We start from the raw sequence: 21,515 nt of genomic DNA, 5'->3' as shown, positions 1-21,515 counted from the left end.
TACCTGAAATCTATCACATGTTTATCTCTTTCTCACCATTCCTTCTGCCCTGGTTCAGGCCCCATTGCCTCATATTTGAGTGATGGTCACAGCTTCTTAAAAGGTTTCCTTGTTTCCAGCCTCAGTTGACTCTACTTACTAAGTATCTTTTCATAATTTTGAGTTTTTTCCTTTAATTAAACAAGGTAATGTAAGAATAGGGCACTGTCATAATTCATTCAAATACTACAAAAATATTTCACATAAAACCTGAATGTTCCTCTTCACATCTCTCTTCTCCAGAGATAACTATGGTGACCAGTATGGTTTATATTCTTATAGACCTTTATATGCAATATATAGTTTTAAACATATATGTGTAAATAGTAGCACATTGTATATTTTGTTCTGTGCCTTGTTTTGGTTACTTAACATATGTTCTGTAGATCTTTCCATGACAGTCGTGCCTAGTATTGATGTACCATACTTTATTTCTTTTGGGGCATGCAGGTTGTTTCCCATTTTTCATTATTACAAACTCTGATAAATGGGTGATTTTTATTTCTTTCTTTGTTCTTTTCTATCTTGTCCAGCTTTTCCAAAAGGGGTTTTGTAGTTTTACATATATTCTCTCTCTTTGCCATTGGATCTGTGAATGGGTTCAGAGGTCATTTTTGTAGAACTCCCTCTCTTCTTACAAAGGCAAAATTAAATCCCAGAAAAGAGAATTGAATTGGCTCAGCTGAGGTCACATATCTGCTTTGGTCCAATCAGTTAAGACCAAGAATGCAACATCATGGGACGCCTTGGTGGCTCAGTCGGTTAAGCATCTGCCTTTGGCTCAGGTCATGATCCCAGGGTCCTGGGATAGAGCCCCACGTTGGGCTTTCTGCTCAGCGGGGAGCCTGCTTCTCCCTCTCCCTCTACTGCTCCCCCTGCTTGTGCTCTCTCTCAAATAAATAAATAAAATCTTTAAAAAAAAAAAGAATGCAACATCATACCAAGGAAACATAGTTCCAGGGGCCCATGTTACAGATGGAGGAGGTTGGGACTGCTCCCATAGAAGGGAGAGATGAGGAGGGTGTCGATCTCCTTTTGGGGCAATTGCTATGGCATCCTCTACCAATCGGAATGTTTAAAGGCCATCTGGATTTCATTCTGCCAAGCTGCGTGCTTGAGTAGAAGTTGTGTTTTTTTTGGCTTAACCATTCCACAAGTATTTATTGAACACCTCCTATGAGCAGGAACTGTTTTAGGATGCAACCAGGCCAAGGAGGCATGAAGCTTACATTCTGGTAGAGGGAGAGAAATGATAAACAAAATACTCAAATAAAATGCATTTGGTTTACAACAAAGCAATAACATCAATATCTAGTACAACCAGCCAAGAGAAAGTTCTCATAGGCTGATACAGTGGTACGTGACTGATGACCCAGTCTGAAATTAGCTTTACAGGGAGGCGAAGAGATCTGGACAATTGTCTAATTTACCACTTTCCCCGGAAATTTGTGGTGAACATCCCTTTCCTTTTATTGTTCCTCTACAACACTCAATTCTTTCCAGCCTGGATTGCAGTTGTTTGTATACACCACCACTAGATAATAAAATTTGGAACTATTTATTATTGCGCAATAAATGTTCAATAAATGAAGGAATGAGCTAAGGAATAAACAAATGAATTCAATCTCCTGACCATTTTATTACAGTATGGCAGTGCTCCTACAGATTCCTTGGCAGTAGGAATTTTTTACTTCGTTTTTAATTTCATTATTTTATTTTAGTTTTAGGCAAACCATTCCCTCTGTCTCCTTACCTCCCCTTCCCTCACCTACCTACCAATCAGCGGCATTTGCCCTAGAAAATTGTGACATTTCCAGTGCTGTGATTACCTTTGAATCTACTTATTTTGTAATTTTGAGATTGGGTTTAATTTTCTATTAAATATACGTTGAAAGGCTTAAAGGACCGCCCTCCTCCTCTGCCATTACTTTATATGCCTTGTACTTTGGATCAGTCTGAGAGCCTACATTCTGAGAGCTTTTATTTTAATCCAATTTCTGTCTTCCAAGGAGGCCTTTTTGATTCTAGCAGAAGAAAAGATCATGGTTCCCTACATATATCAGAGAAAGATTAAGGTCTAGCTGGGTCTTAATTGAACTAGTGATGATAACAATAGCAAATATCCTTTGAGTGTTTACTGTGTGCTTAATAGCACGTGAGCTACAGCAATAACTAAATCTTATGGAGAGCCTGAGATCTGCTAGTCTTCATCCTAAAGCTTTACGTGCTTTCACTTACAATGACCTTATGTGAGGCAGCTTCCAGCATTATGCTCATTCAAGAGATGGAGATATTGGGATGCCTGGGTAGCTCAGTCAGTTAAGCGTCTGCCTTTGGCTCAGGTCATGATGCCAGGGTCCTGGTATCGAGTCCTGCATTGGGCTCCTTGCTCAGTGGGGAGTCTGCTTCTCCCTCTACCTGCCATTCCCCCTACTTGTGCTCTCTCTCTCTGACAAATAAATAATAAATAAAATCTTTAAAATGTTACTCTCATTCGAAAACACCCTTGTAGATACACCAAGAATAAAGTTTGACCAAATATCTGGGCAACCCTTGGCCCAGTCAAGTTGACACATGAAATTAACCATCACAGGGCTTAACCATTTGATTCTGAAACATTGGTTGGGGACCCATTGTGTCACAAAGCCCAGGAACTCAGACCAGGTTCCTAAGCAATAACCAAGACTGGGAGAAAAGCCAGAGGAAAAGTTGAATTGTTTACCTGGAAAAAGCTCTGGATGAGCAACCTGAGGGTCAGCTAGCTCACATCCTCCCACTGTCTGTCCTCTGTTGGAACACAGTAGGCCCACATGTTGCCCAAGATGGTCCCTGCTACAGAGGGGCAGTTGAGAGGCAGACTCAACAAGTGGTTAACAGCACTGGATTGGAAACCCGACAGAGGAGGCCAATCACATTTTTACCCCCGTGATTTTTAGCAAGTTACTAAACTGTTCCAAACCTCAGTGTTTCCATCTTGAAATGGGAATTTTAATTATTCCACATCAGAGGGTTGCTGTAAGGTTAAAATGTGAGCACATGCCCCAGAGCCTGGCCCATAGTGATGGCCTAATAATAATTAATAATAATAATAACTGGTACCATGTTTTTTTTTTTTAAAGATTTTATTTATTTATTTGACAGAGAAAGATACAGCGAGAGAGGGAACACAAGCAGGGGGAGTGGGAGAGGGAGAAGCAGACTCCCTGCCGAGCAGGGAGCCCGATGCGGGACTCGATCCAGGGACTCCAGGATCATGACCTGAGCCGAAGGCAGTCGCTCAACCAACTGAGCCACCCAGGCGCCCTGGTACCATGTTTTGACATGCCCCTGGGCATCCCCAACTTCCAGATAAAATGACTGAGACTTAAGTAAGACCAGGAGAGGTTAATGACAGCAGTTTGTATTATTAAAGCCTTTCTGCCAATCACTCAGTTCATTTTACTCCTTCAGCCTCCTTTTTTCTATCTTCAGGTAAGAGCAATTCCTACATTCATATGTTGTGAAGATTGAAAGGATATAAAGTACTCTGAGGATGAGCAACTTGTTTTATTTTAAGGAATTTGGGACTATTCCTTAGTTATTAACTCCTGGCATTACTTATTTCATACGTTTGAAAAAGCCTTACACTTGGACACTTTGTTTTGCAAAGTGCTAAAAGCTCTGGAAATTGGCTCTCAGTTTCTTAAATAAGGACTTTGTAAACTCAGAGAAACCATTGAGAATGGTTTCTCTAAGCTAAAGAAAGTTCATGTTGTTTGAAGTGTGGCATATGGGGCAAAATGTTTCATAAATATTGTCTTCTTTTTTTTTAAATTTTTTTTCATTTGAGTATAGTTGATGCATATTGTTACATTACTTGCAGTTGTACAACCTAGTAATTTGACATCTCCCTACATCACCCCTCACCACATGCATAGTTACAGTTTGTCACCCTATAACACTATTACAATATCATGGACCATAGTCCCTATGTCGTGCCCTTTATTCCCACGACTTATTCAATAACTGGAAGCCTATATCTCTTACTCCTTTCACCCATTTTGCTCATCCCCACCCCACGCCTTCCCTTTGGCAACCATCAGTTTGTTCTCTGAAGCTATAGGTCTGATTCAGCTTTTTGTTTGTTTATTCATTTGTCTTTGTTTTGTTTTGTTTTTTTTAGATTTCACATATTAGTGAAATTGCATAGTATTTGCCTTTCTCCGTCTGACTTACTTCAAGTACATTACCCTCCAGGTCCATCATGTTGTCACAAATGGCAAGATCTCATCCTTTTTTTTTTTTTACAGCTGAGTAATATTCCATTATATAGACACTTAGGCTGCTTCCGTATCTTGGCCCTTGTAAATAATGCTGCAATAAACATAATGGTGCAGATATCTTTTCGAATGAGTGTTTTCATTTTCTTTGGGTAGATACCCAGTGGAATTATTGGATCATTTGGCATTTTTACTTTTGATCATTAGGACATTTAACAGTTTGTGAGTTAACATAAAGGCACAGTGGAGCCTGGGTATGGCCCACCTTCCTCGCTTGGATTGGTTGCCAGCCCTGTGGGGTCTCAGAGGGTGGACAGCATGTGAGACAGGGAGGGAGAGTAGCTGAGACGTTGCCGCGGTTGCTGCGGATAATAATGGTAATGACAATTACAAAAGTGACACTTCACCTATCATTTGCTCTATGCCTTGTGCCTCTCCCTTTTCCCCTTCTGGTTTGGGAAGTATAGGCTTAATTCTGTGCCATATCATAGAAGTCAGAAAGTGACATGAATTTCCAAGCTGGCTCAGCTTGATTGGTGACAGAGGTGGGATTTGAACTCCGATCCATCTGACTTCAGAGCCTAAGCTCTTAGATTCTGCAGTTTTGTGTCTTCTCCACTTTTTTGCCATTGCAGAAGCCAACTGAAACTGACAAGAAAACCCCTTCCCTCCATCTGCTTTCCCTTCATAAAGAAGGAGCAGAGACTATTCCCTCCCTGCTCTCCACTCTTTAATCAAAACAGGCTTACTGGATGCAAAGAAATGAAGGGAGGAAAAGAATACATAAATCAAAAATACAAAAAAAGTTGCCAGAGATCATGTCAGCTGCTGTGATACAGAATGACAGTGGACATGGGGCTTGGGGATGGTCTCTGTGAGGACAAAGCAGTTGCTTTAAGACCTAGAAGTTAAGAAGGAGCCAGTCTCTTGGAGAGTGGTCCAGAAGGGGGAGCTATTCGCATGGCTAACTTACTTAACTTTTCAGTGTTTCATTCTCTTCATCTGTAAAATGAGGATAATGATAGTAATGAGCTTCAAGGTAAGATGATGAGGATTTAATGAACTCAATGTAAAATGCTCGCATCATTGCCCAGCTTGCATTTTTATTTCATGGCTGTCTCTGCCTCTAGTCCTTGGGTAGTGGTGGCATGAGCTGTCTGTATTCCTCCCTCTGTCAATCTGTGTCTTAAAACTCAGCCCTTCACTGGCTTTCATCAAAACAAACAAACCAACAACAACAACAACAAAAACACCACAAGCAAACAAATTAACAATAATCAAAAGCATATTAATAAATGATAAAAACAATTTCATTCTTACGAAGCATTCACAAATTTTTTTTAAAAGATTTTATTTATTTATTTGAAAGAGAGAGAGAGAGCATGAGAGAGGGGAGGGTCAGAGGAAGAAACAGACTCCCTGCTGAGCAGGGAGCCCGATGCGGGGCTCAATCCTGGGACCCTGGGATCATGACCTGAGCTGAAGGCAGATGCTTAACCGACTGAACCACCCAGGCACTCTCATTCATCAATGTTTAAAGTCCACTTTACTGAAGACTTGGGGATCACAAGGGGGAGTGACGTTAGCACTCAGAGATCCATCATCTTGTGCGTTTCCTCTTTTCTTCCTTTCCTCTGTCTCCCTCTCTAGAGCAAGACTTTCTTTCCCCATCTCATGCACAGATGTTTAGCTTCTTTGTGGCTTGAGCATGGCGTAAGTGCTCCTTCTGTGTGCATTGCAATATTTTTCCCAAACAGAGGTGGTGCTGTTACTAGGAAACCTGGTTTTGTTAGGCTCCGTCTTGCTATGCTGTAGTAACAAACATCTCTGGAGATCTCAGTGGCTTAAAACAAGGAAGATTGATTGGTTGCCCATATCATTGTCTTTTGTGGGTTTGGGTGACTTTTTTTTTTTTATTTGGGTGTAGCTGACTCACAATGTTACAGTGGCTTCAGGGGTACAACATAGTGGTTCACCATCTCTATACCTTATGCTGTGCTCACGACAAGTGTAGCTACCATCTGTCAACATGCAACACTATTACAATATTATTGACTATATCACCTAAGATGTAGGTTTGGGTGACTTTTTAGGGCGACCCCCCTGCATACAAATGGCTCGGTGTTACATTCTATTTACATGAGCTGCCAAAAGTCACTGCAGCAAGAAAAGAGTGTCATGGAATTGAGCCCTGCTGATTTAAGTAATACTCACTTCCTCTCCTATTTCATTGGCGAGAGCAAGGTGTATGGCTCTATCTAAGGATGAGGAGGAGAGAAGCACAACCTGGCTTATGCCCAAAAGGGGAGGGAAACAGGACATTGGCGAAACGTGTTTCATGTCTGGTGAAAAATTGATCTTGACTTCATTACCTTGAGACAAAGTGAGGGGCTGCTAGAGCGGGATGAGAATCCAGAACTCTGGTCATCCATTCTAGAACCCTTCTCCCTGGAGATGATACCACCATAAGGGAAATTAAACACCTACCGAGAGCTTGTGTTCCCGAGATCAACTCCACCCAGACTATGCCTCATGGAAACAGAGAGAAACATTAAGTGTAGTTTCATTTCACAAACTGAACACAATAAAGATACATTGATTCTGAGTTCCTTTTTGGGGGAGCATTTCATCTACATTGAGCTGAATATTCGTAGGGTACATTAAAATGCTTCCATGCCATGTAAAACATCAAAGCTCAATATATCTTCACAACAAGAGAATCAACACAAGTTTAGCTTTTGTGAAAAATATATCAGCAGTTGACTTTGAGACAAATTGTCAGGCAAATGCAATCACTCAGATCAGGCCTGGCCAATGGTTGGGGCCCATTAAATCTTTGTGGAATGAATGGATGAATAAACTCTATCCTCCAGCCAGCCCTATTGCATGTATTCATTCAGCAACAAATATTGAATGCCAGTGTGATACATGATTACCTTGGGGGCTCCCAGGGGAGCATCCCTCCCAGTATTCATACTCTGTGTAATGACCTTGCACATTCAACCCTGGGCTCGCTCATGTGACTTGCTTTGTCTGAGGGAACGTCAATGAGGATGACGCAAACAGAAGCTTGGTAAACACTTGTGCATTGGAGCTGATGCCACCAGCATGGGGGTTGGGGGAGATGTGGTCCAGCCTTCCTGACGATGAAAGAACATAGGGAGAGAGCAGCTCAGTTATTATGGCTGTCCCAGCTGAACCCACCCTCCAGGTTCACCCTAGAGCTGAGTGAGCCCAGGAGAATGGCAGCAGAATGACATAAACCATAGCACTGTGAGATGCAGAAAATTCTTTGCGTAGGTCAGTGGTGAGCAAGTCTTTCCTGGAAAGGGGGCCAGATAGTAAATATTTTAGGCTTTCATACAATTTCTGTCGCGATGACTCAGCTCTGCCATTACAGTGTGAAAGCGGCCGATGGCGATATATAAAGAAATAGATATGGCTGTCTTCCAAGAAAACTTTATTCTCAAAAACATGCAGCAAGGCGAATTCGGCCATGGACCAGAGTTTACTGACCCTGTTTTAGGCCCTAAGTTTGGGACAGTTTGTTTTGCTGGGGTAAATAATGGAAATAGCCTGCCATTTTCTTCTTCTTCTCCCAGGTGTCCTCGTTCTGGGAAATTTCCATGGCTATGACTTCATTCCTGATGATTCCCTGGGGTGGAATGCCCTCATTTCTCAGGCCTGGCCCTAGGAAAATTCGGAAGTCAGCAGCATATGTTTTTAGCTTCCCTGTCGAAAGGTTCTATGAGGGCTAAAAAGAAATGGTTGTGGAAGGTGCCAGCTCCTAAGTTCCAAATGAGTGGAGGAGACTCTCGTCCTGCCGCGGGACCCCCAGACTCCATAAAGTCTGAGCAAAATGACTTCAAGCTGCATAAGAGGCAGTGTCCTAGGAAGTGTCCTAGCCTGATGGTCTCGTTATGTCATTAGAAAGACTCAGCTGTCCCTTTAAAGTGGTGGCTTCTGACCCACAATCTACACATTGCTCAAAAGCCCTCAGATTTCCTGGAATTTCTACCAGAATTTCTAGAACTCTAAGTAATGGTCTTCAAAAATCAGAATTATTGCATAAGGAAGGGTTAATCATCAAGGAGATAGAGAAGCTGCCCTGTTATTATTTCTGTTCTAGTTGGCAGTATATCTGATGCTGATTCTGGAATCAGGCTGCCCAGAAGCAAATCCTGCCTCCCATCCACTTAATCACTACATGACCTTGGGCAAATCATTTAATACTCTACGCCCAAGTTAACTCAGTTATAAAATGGTGATAATAATAGCATTTACCTTTATGATTTTTGTGATGATTGAATGATGTCATCCATGTAAAATATTTGTCACAGTGCCTGGCATATACAAAATATTCAGTAAATGGTAGCTTTTACAATTATTAACCCACTGCCAGTCAATTCAGCAGAGTTTCTGAATTCTGTAGATTTTTATAGAATATTTATTTCATTTCCTGAAGTGTTCTGACCTCCCCCTAACTCATTTATTTGCCTAAAAAAATTGTGGGCTAGGTAGCTCAGTAATAATCTCAATTTAAGGGGGAGGTAAGTGAGGTTGAGGTGTTAGGTATTCTTTTATTGTCCCAGTTATCTTTATTCTTGCCCAGGGAAGTGGTAAGAGACAAGTATCTTTGTCCCCATCCTTGTTCCATATACTCAGTTTACACGTCTGGAGGAAAGAGGCAGGGGCGTGGCAAGTACAAGAAATAACTACCATTTAAGTGTTGCAGGACAATTTCCCAAGAAGCATACTGAGATTTCCATGAAACAATTTCACTGGAAAGTGCTCTCTGGGTCGACAGCTGTGGGGAAGGGAAGGAAGCAGGAACAGGCAGAGGGAAGAGTTGGGGTGGGATTCAGATGCAACAAAGGTCTTGGTTATCCCACCAACTGACCAGTAACTGGGTGTGGGCCACCCCCAGTAAGGGGTGTGACCTGGGGCAAGGCTGCCATCTTTGTTTGAGAACAAGTTTCAGGATGGACACAGCTGTGAGCTTTCCGCTGTCACCACTCTGTGCTGAAGATTTTGGGGGTGATTTGGGTCTGTGACACATCCATGTCCACAACATACAGCTTCTATTGTGTGCCAGGCATAGTGCTATGGACCGTCATGTACATCACTTCATTCAAACCTCACAATGAACGTGAGGAATAACTTATGAAGACAGCTATGATACATTTAGTGCCTATATGTCCGGAGGTTTATTTTACAAGCTTTTAGTTCATGTAATTTTTTTAACAGCTCATCAAGGTTGGAATTGTTTTGTGCATCTGGTGGAAGAGAAATTTCAGAAGAGAAAATTGGAAGTTCTGAAAAGCCAAGTTAGTGCTCAGTACACGAACCCAGCTCTGTTTCATATTGGAGCCAGTGCCCATCCCACTGGGCAGTACTGACCCATTTTCCAGATGAGGAACTTGATGATTAGATTAGTGAAATTAAATGACTTTCCTGAAGTTCAGAGCTAGTTGAGGGCTGAGATGGGGCTTGAACTCAGGTCTGTGGGGTACTCTTTCTTAGGTACCATGCTGCTCTGGTGGAATGAGAAAGTTGTACATTGGGAAAAAGGAGCAAGACCATGACATACTGAGGAAATGGCAGCTGAGATGCAGCATAACTTCTCTTGAACTCTGTTAACTTCATCCTTGATGTTTCAAGGGCTTTCAGATGCTTCCTGACAGCGACAGTTTATGGGCTTTGAGCGTTTCACTAGGGCTGCTGAGAAGGCTTTAGGAAACTACCTCCCTGTTTTGCTCCCCACCCCCCCACTCCTGTATCAGCCCCTAGGACCTGGCCACGACTTCGAGGAAGTAGGTGGGGAGAAGCTAGAAGATCTTACCTGGGAGTGTGAAGTTACCAATGAAATCTGGTGCTTTTGGCTGTGCTCTTCGCTGTGTTGGCTTTCAGTTGGGGGGCCACTAGATGGCGTTCACCCTCCATTCCTGAGACTTCTGTTGCCAGAGGGGCTGGATCGCCTCCCTCCCTTCTTTCTTGTCCTGTATTAACAGTATTAATAGCAAATAGTTATTGGGAAGTTACTGTGTGCCCAATAAGTTACTATGTTAAGTTCTTTACATAAATTATCTCGTTTAATACTTACCATAACCCTTTAAAGTAGGTATTGTTATCCCTAATTGACAAACGAGGGTAAGTAACTTCCCTGGTAACAAACTTGTGTTGGCTGGGCGAGCCCGCGATTGAAATCAGGTTGTCTGACTTAGAGGTCTGACTTCCACCTTCTACCGGCTCCCCGGTCATTATATAGTAACGACAACCGAGTGTTTACTGTTTGCCACAGTGTGCTAAGTGGTTTGTAAAGTTTGCTTCATTTAAAACTCAAAATTTTCTCTCCCTCCCTCCCTCTCTCTTTCTCACACACACACAGATACAAAAGTATGTGAGGTGATGGATGTGTTAATGAACTTGATGGGGACAATCCTTTCACAATATGTATGTATATAAATTGTACATTTTAAATATCTTGTCAATTATAACTCAGTTAAAAGAACTCCATTGGATCCTGTGGGAAAAGCACTCCTATTCTCCTTCATTTAAAAACTTAGACAGCGAGGGGCGCCTGGATGGCTCAGTCGTTGTTAAGGGTCTGCCTTCGGCGCAGGTCATGATCCCAGGGTCCTGGGATCGAGCCAGGCATTGGGTTCCCTGCTCAGCGGGAACCCTGCTTCTCCCTCTCCCACTCCCCCTGCTTGTGTTCTCTCTCTGGCTGTGTCTCTCTCTGTCAAATAAATAAATAAAATCTTTTAAAATATATTAAAAAAATTAAAACTAAGACAGTGAAAGACAAAACCATATGATCTCATATGTGAGATCTAAAAAATAAAGCTCATAGATACAGGCAACAGATTGGTGATTGTCAAAGGCGGGGGGTAGAGGGTGGGCGAAATAGGAGAAGGGGGTCAGAAGGTACAAACTTCCAGCTATGGAATAAATAAGTCCCGGGGATGTGATGCACAGTATGGTGACTATAGTTAATAATACAGTAGTGCATATTCAAAACTGCTAAGAGAGAGGATCTTAAATGTTCTCATCACAAGAAAAAAAATTTTTGTAACCATGTATGGTGACAGATAGTAACTAGACTTATTGTGGTGATCATTTCTCAATATATACAAATAGATATACTTTTTTTTTTTTTTTTTTGCGAGAGAAGGAAGGGCAGAGGGAGAGGAAGAGAGAGAATCCCCAAGCAGACTCCCCACTGAGCATGGAGCTGCTGGGCTTGATCCCAGGACTCTGAGATCATGACCTGAGCCAAAATCAAGAATTGGACAGAATGAGCCACCCAGGTGCCCTAAATATATATATTTTTATTGAAGTATATGTTATATTAGTTACAGGTGTACAACACAGTGATTTGACAAGTCTATATGTCATTCTATGGAGCTACCATCTGTCACCATACAATGCTATTATAATACCACTGACTATTAAGTATTGATTTATTATGTTGTACATATGTAACTAATACAATGTTATATATCAATTATACCTCACTAAAAACATTAAAATAAAAGTGAGAAGATTGAGGGATAGAAAGGCTAATTGCCAAGTTACAGCTAGTAAGTGGTGGGGTCCCAGATTAGGATTCAGATTTCCTAGGCTGTGAATCCCAAGAAGGTCTACCCTCGAGGGTTCACAAAAAATGAGAATACTGGAGGACTTGGGTTTCAGAGTCACCCCAAGATTCTCTCTGTATGTACCTTCTGCCTCTTCTCAGCGGGCTTACTCTGCTGGGAATCAGCCCAAGCTTTGAGTCACATTTAGGTTCAAATCTTGGCTCCACTGTTTTCGGGCTCTGTGGGACTTCTCTCAGCTTTTGCCGCCTTGGTTGGCAACATGCAGACATTATGGTCCCAGTACCGTTCTGTTACTGTAAGCTCACAGGCCAGGCAGGGAGGGGGCATTCAAGAAATGGGGTCTCCTTCTCCTCTCTCTCAGAGTCCCCATGGCTGAAGGAGGCCCAGGAGGAGCATTGGGCACAACTTTTCCTAAGTGGTCAGAGGTCATTTAAGATTGATGCCACCTTTTCTGGAGATGCTGAGAGAAGCAATTATTTAATCCCTTTGTTTGTACATTTCCTCGATGTCTCTCTCCTTTTCTAGTCCAGCATCTGCCAATAGAACTTTCTGCAATGATGGAAATGTTCTCTATCTGTACTGCCCAATATGGTAGCCAAGAGCCACTTGCGGCTTTTGAGTACTTGAAATGTGGCTTGTGCAGCTGAGGAAATAAATTTTAAATTTTATTTGATTTAAATTACTTTAAATTGAAATAGCCAACGTGGTTATCTACTACTTTATCAGAGAACAGAGCTCTAGATGGTTCAGTGTTCAGTGCTGCCTCCTCAGAGCCTGGCATAGCATGTGCTCTTGGAAAGGGTTGGATAAGGAGAATAAAGTGTCACCCTAGGAAGTTAACAGTCTGGAGGCTCAATTAGGCCACCAGGTGTAAACTCAGTTACATTCATAATCTCTACTTTTGAATTAAAATCAGTGATCTGCGAAGAATACTGGCTCTTTCCATTTTTCCTATGGAGTCTCTCTTCCCTAAGGCTCTAGCTCTCTCTCTCTCTTTCCTGTGGACCTAGTGTAAATTTTTCATCATCGTCATCATCATCATCATGATTCATTGAGCATATACTGAATGAACGAATTACATCATTTAATCAACAGAACTCTGAGGGAGATGATTATCTTACGTCACATTTACTGAACATTTATTATGTACCAAGTATTCTAACTCTTTACATGTTCATAACCTCCCCAATCTCCATGGGTAGGTGCAATTATCATCATCATCATCACTCAAATTTATAAATGAGGATGCTGTGAATAGATGGGTCAAATAACTTGCCCAAGACTATCCAGCTAGTAAGCAGCAAAGCCAAGGTTTAAATCCTGGGAAACTGGGATCTAGAAATTATATCATACTGTCAGGTTCTGAGAGTTACCATGTATGTATTAACTCTTAATCTTCATAATAACCCTACGAGATGGAGATTATAATGATCAGACCCATTTTACAGGTGAGGAAACTGTGGTTTAACAAGGTTAGGTAGCTTGTCCCCAGTCATACAGGTAGCTAGGGCTGGAGCCAGGATTTGAACCCAGGCAGTTGGACTTTAGTAGTCACCCTCAAAAACCACTAGGGTGGAAATACTGGGTTGAATAGTGTCCCCCCAGTCATGTCCTTCCCAGAACCCCAGAATGTGATCTCATTTGGAAATAGAGTTGTTGCAGGTGTAATTGGTCAAGATGAGGTTATAGTGGAGTAGGGTGGGCCCTTCATCTGGTGTGATCACTGTCCTTTTAAGTAAGAAGAGGAGAAGAGACACACAGATGCACAGGGGACATGGCCATGTGGAGGTGGTTGCAGACATTGGAGTGACAGATCTGTGAGCCAAGGAATGGCAACGGTTGCCAGGAAAAGGATTCTCCCCTACATGTTTCCGAGGGAGCGTGGCCCTGCTGATACCTTGATTTCATACCTCTAGGCTCCAGAACTGGGGGAGAACAGGTGTCTGTTGTTTAAGCTATTCGGTTCGTGGCACTTTGTTCCAGCTGCCCTAGGAAACTAAGACAGTACGCATTCCAGGATAGAGAAAGAGCAGACCATTCTGTAGCTTGCTCATCGGCACAAAGAAGCCTAAACTCTGAAGTCTTCCCAAGAGCTAAGGTCGAGGGCAAGTTTTGTGGAAGGCGGGGGAACAGGCAAGCGAATAGAAGAGGCAGCCTGACTGCCTCCTTCGATGACTGTATCTTTCGCACACAATCAGGAAGGTGCAGTGCTCGGTTGGCCCTGAGCACAGCTGTTAAGGTTCAGGCTTTGGAGGCAGACAGACCCGGGTTTACGCCAGGTTCCTACTACTACCTGGTGACCTTAAACACATTTCTAACGTCTCCAAGCCTCAGTTTCCCCCTCTGCAGAAGTGATACTCTTTAACGTGAGTGCCACTGGGAGGATTAAATGAGATACTATAAAGAATGCCCCTGGATGCCCATATTAAACCCTCACTGAATTATGGTTGTTTTTCTTCTGGGAGCTTACAGACTGAGGAAAGACAGGGCCTCTGGCCTACATGGTTTATGTTCCGGGGCTGAACTCAGTGATCAGAGGGTTGAACCTACAGTCGCCAAGGTCTTTTGCAGTTCTATAATCCACCCCTCTTTTTGGCCCTTTGCAGACTTAACAGCTGGAATCAATGAAATATTTTTGCTATACTCTTTTCTTTCCTAATCCAGTAGGTGGCAATACGCCTCCATCATTGTTCTTTATCCAGAATTTTCTCTTCAGCCCTAGTGCAGGCTGTGTTGCGGAGGGGGCCACTGCGAGTGGTTGAAACAATTCAGACTTAGGAGCCTCCTTTGGGAAACATTAAGCCCTCCTCAGGGCACAAACAGGCCTTCATCTCCTTCCCAGAGGGACTTCCCTAGAGTTTTTTCTGGTTATTTTTATGCCCAACACAGCAACCACAGATACAAAATTTATATTTGTAACAAGAGACCTTCTATTTTGTTACCAGAAAGAGGGTAAATCATCTTCCAGCGGACTCCCAGTCCTAATGGTTAAGAAGTAAACCCCACCTCACTGGCAAATCTCACCGTATTTTGCAAGGCATCTACATTGTCTCACTGAATTCTGGATCCACAGCAAGGGCACCACCTGGGAGTTTCTTAGAAATGCAGAATGTCGGGCCTCATCCCAGACGGGTCCAACTGGCATCTGCATTTTTTTTTTTAAAGATTTTATTTATTTATTTGAGAGAGAGAGAATGAGAGAGAGCAAGCACATGAGAGGGGGAAGGGTCAGAGGGAGAAGCAGACTCCCTGCCCAGCAGGGAGCCCGATGCAGGACTCGATCCCGGGACTCCAGGATCATGACCTGAGCGGAAGGCAGTCGCTTAACCAACTGAGCCACCCAGGCGCCCTGGCATCTGCATTTTAACAAGCAACCGAGGTGACTCATACTCACTCAGGTTTGAGAAGTTCTGGTTTACAGGATCCTCAGGAGAAAAGGATTCCTCCTGCCAGCCCGTAATTAGTTCTTTTAACTCAGCGGAGAATAATTAGGTAGCATTGTCATCAGGTGTCATATTTACAAGGGGTGTTTTTTACTCCCCAAGGACATTATATATATATATATATAGTCCTATTTGATTGCTTTGTGCAGATTCCCGCGGGGAAGTGGGGGTGGGGGTGGGGGTGGGAATCAAACCACAGCCTAGAGCACATGGTCCTCCTTCTGACCAATCCTCAGAGGGTCAATAGTAGCCTCACGCTGTGTCAGGACGTCCCAACGCTGCGTCCTTCTCATTTCATCTCATCACGTAGGCATTTTGTCATCTCCTATCATCGCAAGAAGGGTGAGTGCAGTGCAATAAGATATTTGGAGAGAGACCACATTCCCATAACTTTACAGTATAGTTGACCCTTGAACAACACGAATTTGAACTGCAGGGGTCCACTTGCATGCGGATTTTTTTTTTTTTTGTAAGTACAGTCTTGCAAATGTATTTTCTCTTCCTTATGATTTTCTTAACCTTTTCTCTTCTCTAGCTCACTTTATTGTAAGACTACAGTGTATCAGTGTATCATACAGATAACACAACAGATGCGCTGCACGCACGACTGTTTATGGTATCGTAAGGCTTCCGGTCGATAGTAGGCTATTACTAGTTAAGTTTCTTTTTGGGGGGGTGGTCAAAAGTTATATGTGGATTTTCTTTTCTTTTCTTTTTTTTTTTTTTAAAGATTTTATTTATTTATTTGACAGAGAGAGACACAGCGAGAGAGGGAACACAAGCAGGGGGAGTGGGAGAGGGAGAAGCAGGCTTCCCGCGGAGCAGGGAGCCCGATGCGGGGCTCGATCCCAGGACCCTGGGATCATGACCTGAGCCGAAGGCAGACGCTCAACGACTGAGCCACCCAGGCGCCCTATATGTGGATTTTCAACTGCACAGGGGCTTGGTGCCCCTAACCCCGCCCCCCTGCCCCCGCTTTGTTCAAGGGCTAACTGTATATTGTTTTAATTATCCTATTTTTTTTATTAGTCATTGTTGTTAATCTCTTAGTGTGCCTAATTTATAAAATAAAAGTTATCCTAGGTATGTATGTATGTCATAGGAAAAAACACAGTATACACAGGGTTTGATACTGTCTGTGGTTTTAGGCATCCACTGAGGGTCTTGGAATGTATCTTCCATGCTTAAGGGGGGACTGCTATAATAGAAATAAGAGCTGACCGGGCGCCTGGGTGGCTCAGTTGGTTAAGCGACTGCCTTTGGCTCAGGTCATGATCCTGGAGTCCCGGGATCGAGTCCTGCATCGGGCTCCCTGCTCGGCAGGGAGTCTGCTTCTCCCTCTCCCACTCCCCGTTTGTGTTCCCTCTCTCGCTGTGTCTTTCTCCGTCAAATAAATAAATAAAATCTTAAAAAAAAAAAAAAAGAAATAAGAGCTGACCTTCAGTCCTCACTATGTACCAGGTAATATAATTATGTTAAATGCATTATTTCATATAACCCTCCTTATAATTCTAAGGAGAGGGTACTATTATTGGCACCATTTCACAAATGAGTAAACGGAAGAGTAGAGAGGTCGATACACTGGTCCGGCCATTCCGCTGCTAAATGCATGACTGATCTAGAATTATAACCCACACCAGTAGGACTCCAAGCCTGAGAGTTTAACCATTATAGCTTAAGTTCTCCCCGAGGGTTGTATGAATTCCTGGTATATATGGCATTATAAAACATTTATTTGCCTGGGGGCCCTGGGTGGCTCAGTCATTAAGCGTCTGCCTTCGGCTCAGGTCATGATCCCAGGGTCCTGGGATCGAGCCCCGCATCGGGCTCCCTGCTCAGCGGGAAGCCTGCTTCTCCCTCTCCCTCTGCTGCTCCTCCTGCTTGTGCTCTGTCTCTCTCTATTAAATAAATAAATAAATAAAAATCTTTAAAAAAATAATAAATAGGGGCTCCTGGGTGGCTCTGTCATTGGGCATCTGCCTTTGGCTCAGGTCATGATCCCGGGGTCCTGGGATCAAGCCCCGCATCAGGCTCCCCGCTCCGCGGGAGGCCTGCTTCTCCCTCTCCCACTCCCCCTGCTTGTGTTCCCGCTCTCGCTGTGTCTCTCTCTCTGTCAAATAAATCTTAAAAAAAAAATAAAACATTTGCCTGTACTTATACTTTTGAGTAAATCATTTTTAAGCTTAAAATTAATAATAATTATTAATAATTCAGGACAGTTTCTTCCCCAATGTTTAGTCTCTTCTCTTAGTACCTGTATTAATTCCCTATGGTGGCCATCGGTACCACAAACCAGATGGTTTAAAACAACAGAAACTTATTTTCTTCCAGTTCTGGAGGCTAGAAGTAGAAAAATCAAGGCTTCCTCTGAAACCTGTAGAGGGGAATCCTTCATCACTTTTTCCTCGCTTCTGGTGGTTTGCTGGTAATCCTTGATGTTCCTTGGTTTGTAGCTACACATTTCCGATGTCTGCCTCTGTCTTCACCAAGCATTCTGCCCACATGTGTCTGTTTTCTCTTCTTACAAAGGCACCGGTCATAAATAAAGGATATTTATTGGATAAAGGACCCACCCTACTCTAGTATGATCTCATCTTACTAATTACATCTGCAATGATCCTCTATCCAAATAAGGTTACATTCTAAGGCACTGGAGTTAGGACTTTGACATCTTTTTTTTTGAGAGGGGGGATACAACTTAACCTATAACAGCATCTCCTAAGATAGAATAGTGGCGAAGCATGTGGGTTCCAGAACCAAAGTGCCAGGGTTCCAATCCTAGCTCTGTCACATAAGGTGGGTGACTTAGAGCAAGTTACTTAGACTAACTGAGCCTCAGTTTTCTCCTCTGTAAATCAGGAGAACCTCATAGGAATTTGTCATGAATTAATACACCTGCAGCACCTACCTAGAATGATGTAGTAGAAACTGCCAGTGTCCCTCCCAGATCCCTTTACCAGTTGGTGTCCCCATTCCCATCCATTGTTAACAGCTTACACCAGTAGCCTTCTATGGAGACTTGTCCTCGTCTGCGGGACCCACCTTGTAGGAGATGCCTCGGATGTTGATCTCTCCTGCCTGGTTCACTGACCAAGGCTAGACTTTGAGACTTTATCTCAGCTCTTTCCTAATATTTACTCCTTTATAGGTCCTTCCTGAGAGCATGGCGTTAATTGTCCTGAAGCTCTGCCTCAGGTTCTGCTTCTCAGGGACCCTATTTGACATGAATGCCCAGGATGAAAGCATTGGATTGATATTATTTTCAAGGAGTCAGGAATTGACCTCCCAGTCTTCCTGCCTTTTTCCATGATTTGGTACTGCAATTAGGTCTCATTTTTCCTGCCATTAATCTTGTAATGTCAAGGATGGTCAAGTTTTTCCCATACACACTGACTGGTTCCTGGGCTGAGACACCCAGGGGAAGCAGCTCCTTCATTGCTACTGGCCATCTCTCAGAGTGTGTGCAGACCCCAAATGCTTCACCCTACCTCCACCCTGGACTGCCACAGGCTCTTCCTCGCTTCACGGTGTCTGGCCATTTCTTAGTGCTTGCTACTCAGTCATTTGTATAGAGAGCCAAGTCTGCTTTATAACAGGATCAGGGATTAGTAATTGTTTTTGCATCAGCCCAACACAGTTCTCCCTGTCCATCCCCAGTTGCGGACACCTTAGCCCCATCCTTATTGCTATCATCATAATAGCTACACTTAGTGAAAGACTTAAGGTGTGACAGACTTATATAGTATATATAATAACATGGAAATTAGTTTTAACCCTTGAAAACTCTTTGAAAGGGAGAGTGATATCCGCATTTTACAAAGTACGGATGGCCAGAGAAGTTACAATGGTTAAGTCAGTCTCGGAACCATGATGATCTGGTGCGGAAAGCAAGTGTAACTCTCAAGTTCGTTGTTGAAAGTACATTCTCTAAAGCACTCAAACCACAAACCACTGATTTTTCACCCTGTGAGTAGCACTTTTAATAGCTGGGGTCCTATTCCCTGCCTAGCAAGGTGAATTGATATCTTAACTTCTTAAATTGTTCTTTTCCTTTTTTCTCCAGTCAGGGCTTAAAGTTTTCTCCTACCTTTTCACTTCTATCTGCCATCTCATCCTGCTTTGAGCTTCTGCACCAGCATCCCTGCTTCACCCCCATTCCTCAAACCCTAGGCTAGCAAATTCATGCATATTATTCACCCATTTCCTTCTGTCCCCAAGATTTCATCTTTTCCAGCATTCCATTTATGTCACTCAAGTTCCAATTAACCACAAAATATGCATTTCAGACTCACATTTAAATCAAGGCATATGTAATTCTTAACTTACCATAGACTTTGAGAAGGGGGTGTACCGGTCATGTCTTTTATCATAGTTTATGTATAACGATGCCTTGGGAAGATTTCATAATTAAGCTCCCAAACAAAGCCTCCTTCTTTCTTCCTGGTAGCCCAACCATTCATTAGAATTAGATTATTTTGAAATCATAACTTGGGAGAAATCTGTGTCAGATATCTAAGTTTCTTTTTTTTTTTTTTAAAGATTTTATTTATTTGACACAGAGAGACACAGTGAGAGAGGGAACACAAGCATGGGGAGTGGGAGAGGGAGAAGCAGGCCTCCCGCAGAGCGGGGAGCCCGATGTGGGCCTCATCCCAGGACCCTGGGATCATGACCTGAGCCGAAGGCAGACGCTTAATGACTGAGCCACCCAGGCGCCCCAGATATCTAAGTTTCTTAAGAAATCATGGGGGTCCTATGAAATTGCGTAGAGAAAGCTTTGCAAGTGAATGTATCCACTAATGGACTCACCACTTACGACAGTTCCCAGTCAGACATCCTTCCCTGATCAGCCCTAGCCTCTATCCTCTTATATGTGTGGGTGGCTGTCAGGCTCTTGATGATTTATGAAGGGTAAACGTCTGATAACTGCAGTTTAATGTAAATCAATTGCAAAGTGAAACTGGGAATACTGCAAAAGGTGTAGGATTTCATGAAGTCAATGGAATTGATGTTGGAAGGCTGTCTGAATCACACGCATATTGTTTGGCAAAAGGATTGGGAAGAACGCTTAAAAATTAAAGCAGTTGACGAGGATAAGGATGCCTGAGCTTCTTCAAGAGAGAATGCTTAGAATATCAAATGCTTAAGAGAGTCCCTTGGGAAAACCGAGGAACACTTTATATTTTCCAAAAATGCCTCCCTTTGCTCTTGCTGTGCAAATTAAATATGAAATCAAGAATACACTATTGTGCAGTCATACGGTTTGTGGAAAAATTATGCAAAAGGAATCAATACATGATTTATTCTTTGTTATGGAATAATAATGACCTGAATTTTGTTAAACATAAGCAAAAATCAATTTTTACAACTTTCCATTTTTAACAGAGAGCCCCTGACAAAGCTGTTTTTTCGCTATTTACTGTGACATTTTGCTCTCCTTTTATAAAAGTAGCTTCGTTCTATGGAGATCAAGGTCAATTACCCTTGGAGATCAGAGAACTTGCCCTCTTGGAGCTTATGGTCTTATGGGGAGGCTTTCCTACCACACTGGGGACAGGACAGTGATGAGTGAGAGGATCCTCTTTGCCAGGTTGCAAGTACAGTTTAACTGTAGGAAGGAGGAGAAGAGAGAGGTGGGAGAAAGTGTCTTCGGCTTCACTGAATCTTTAGCCTGGCCCTGGCTTTCTTTGGCTTCCAAAACGCCTCTCTGCTACTACACAAACCTTTCCACCCGCCACTGTCAGTAATGTGTTGACAAGGCTCCTTTGTCGGCTTCCTGAGGGAGCTCATGAAAAGCGCATTGGGAATTCAGCAAAACACTGGGGCTCTAACTGCTCCTGAATGAGACAGAATTAGAAAATGGTTTCAAATTGAAAACTTAATTTTCAATTAGTGTACATTCAGGCAGGAGTGGGAGGGATTAAGGGATGACAACTTGTTTGGTTAACATGCTTTTTAGAAGACATGCTTGCAAGCTATTAGTTAGCTTCCTCCTTCCTTCCCTTCCCACCCCCCAGCCCCCCAAGTGCTCCTTGCTCTGTGATTTGGCAGCGGCTGCTCAGGGGCCCGCTGCGTGCTCAGTCCCTGACGAGCTCAGATGCAGATGGCAATGGCAGCAGCCTCAGGAAGTGGGATGCAGCCTGTCACCTCTGAGACTGGCTTGTGTGTGTCAT

This window comes from Mirounga leonina, unplaced genomic scaffold (assembly GCF_011800145.1).
Source record: "Mirounga leonina isolate KUSES-001 unplaced genomic scaffold, KU_Mleo_1.0 Mir_166, whole genome shotgun sequence".
Lineage (NCBI taxonomy): Eukaryota > Metazoa > Chordata > Mammalia > Carnivora > Phocidae > Mirounga > Mirounga leonina.
This window is presented reverse-complemented; position numbering follows the sequence as displayed.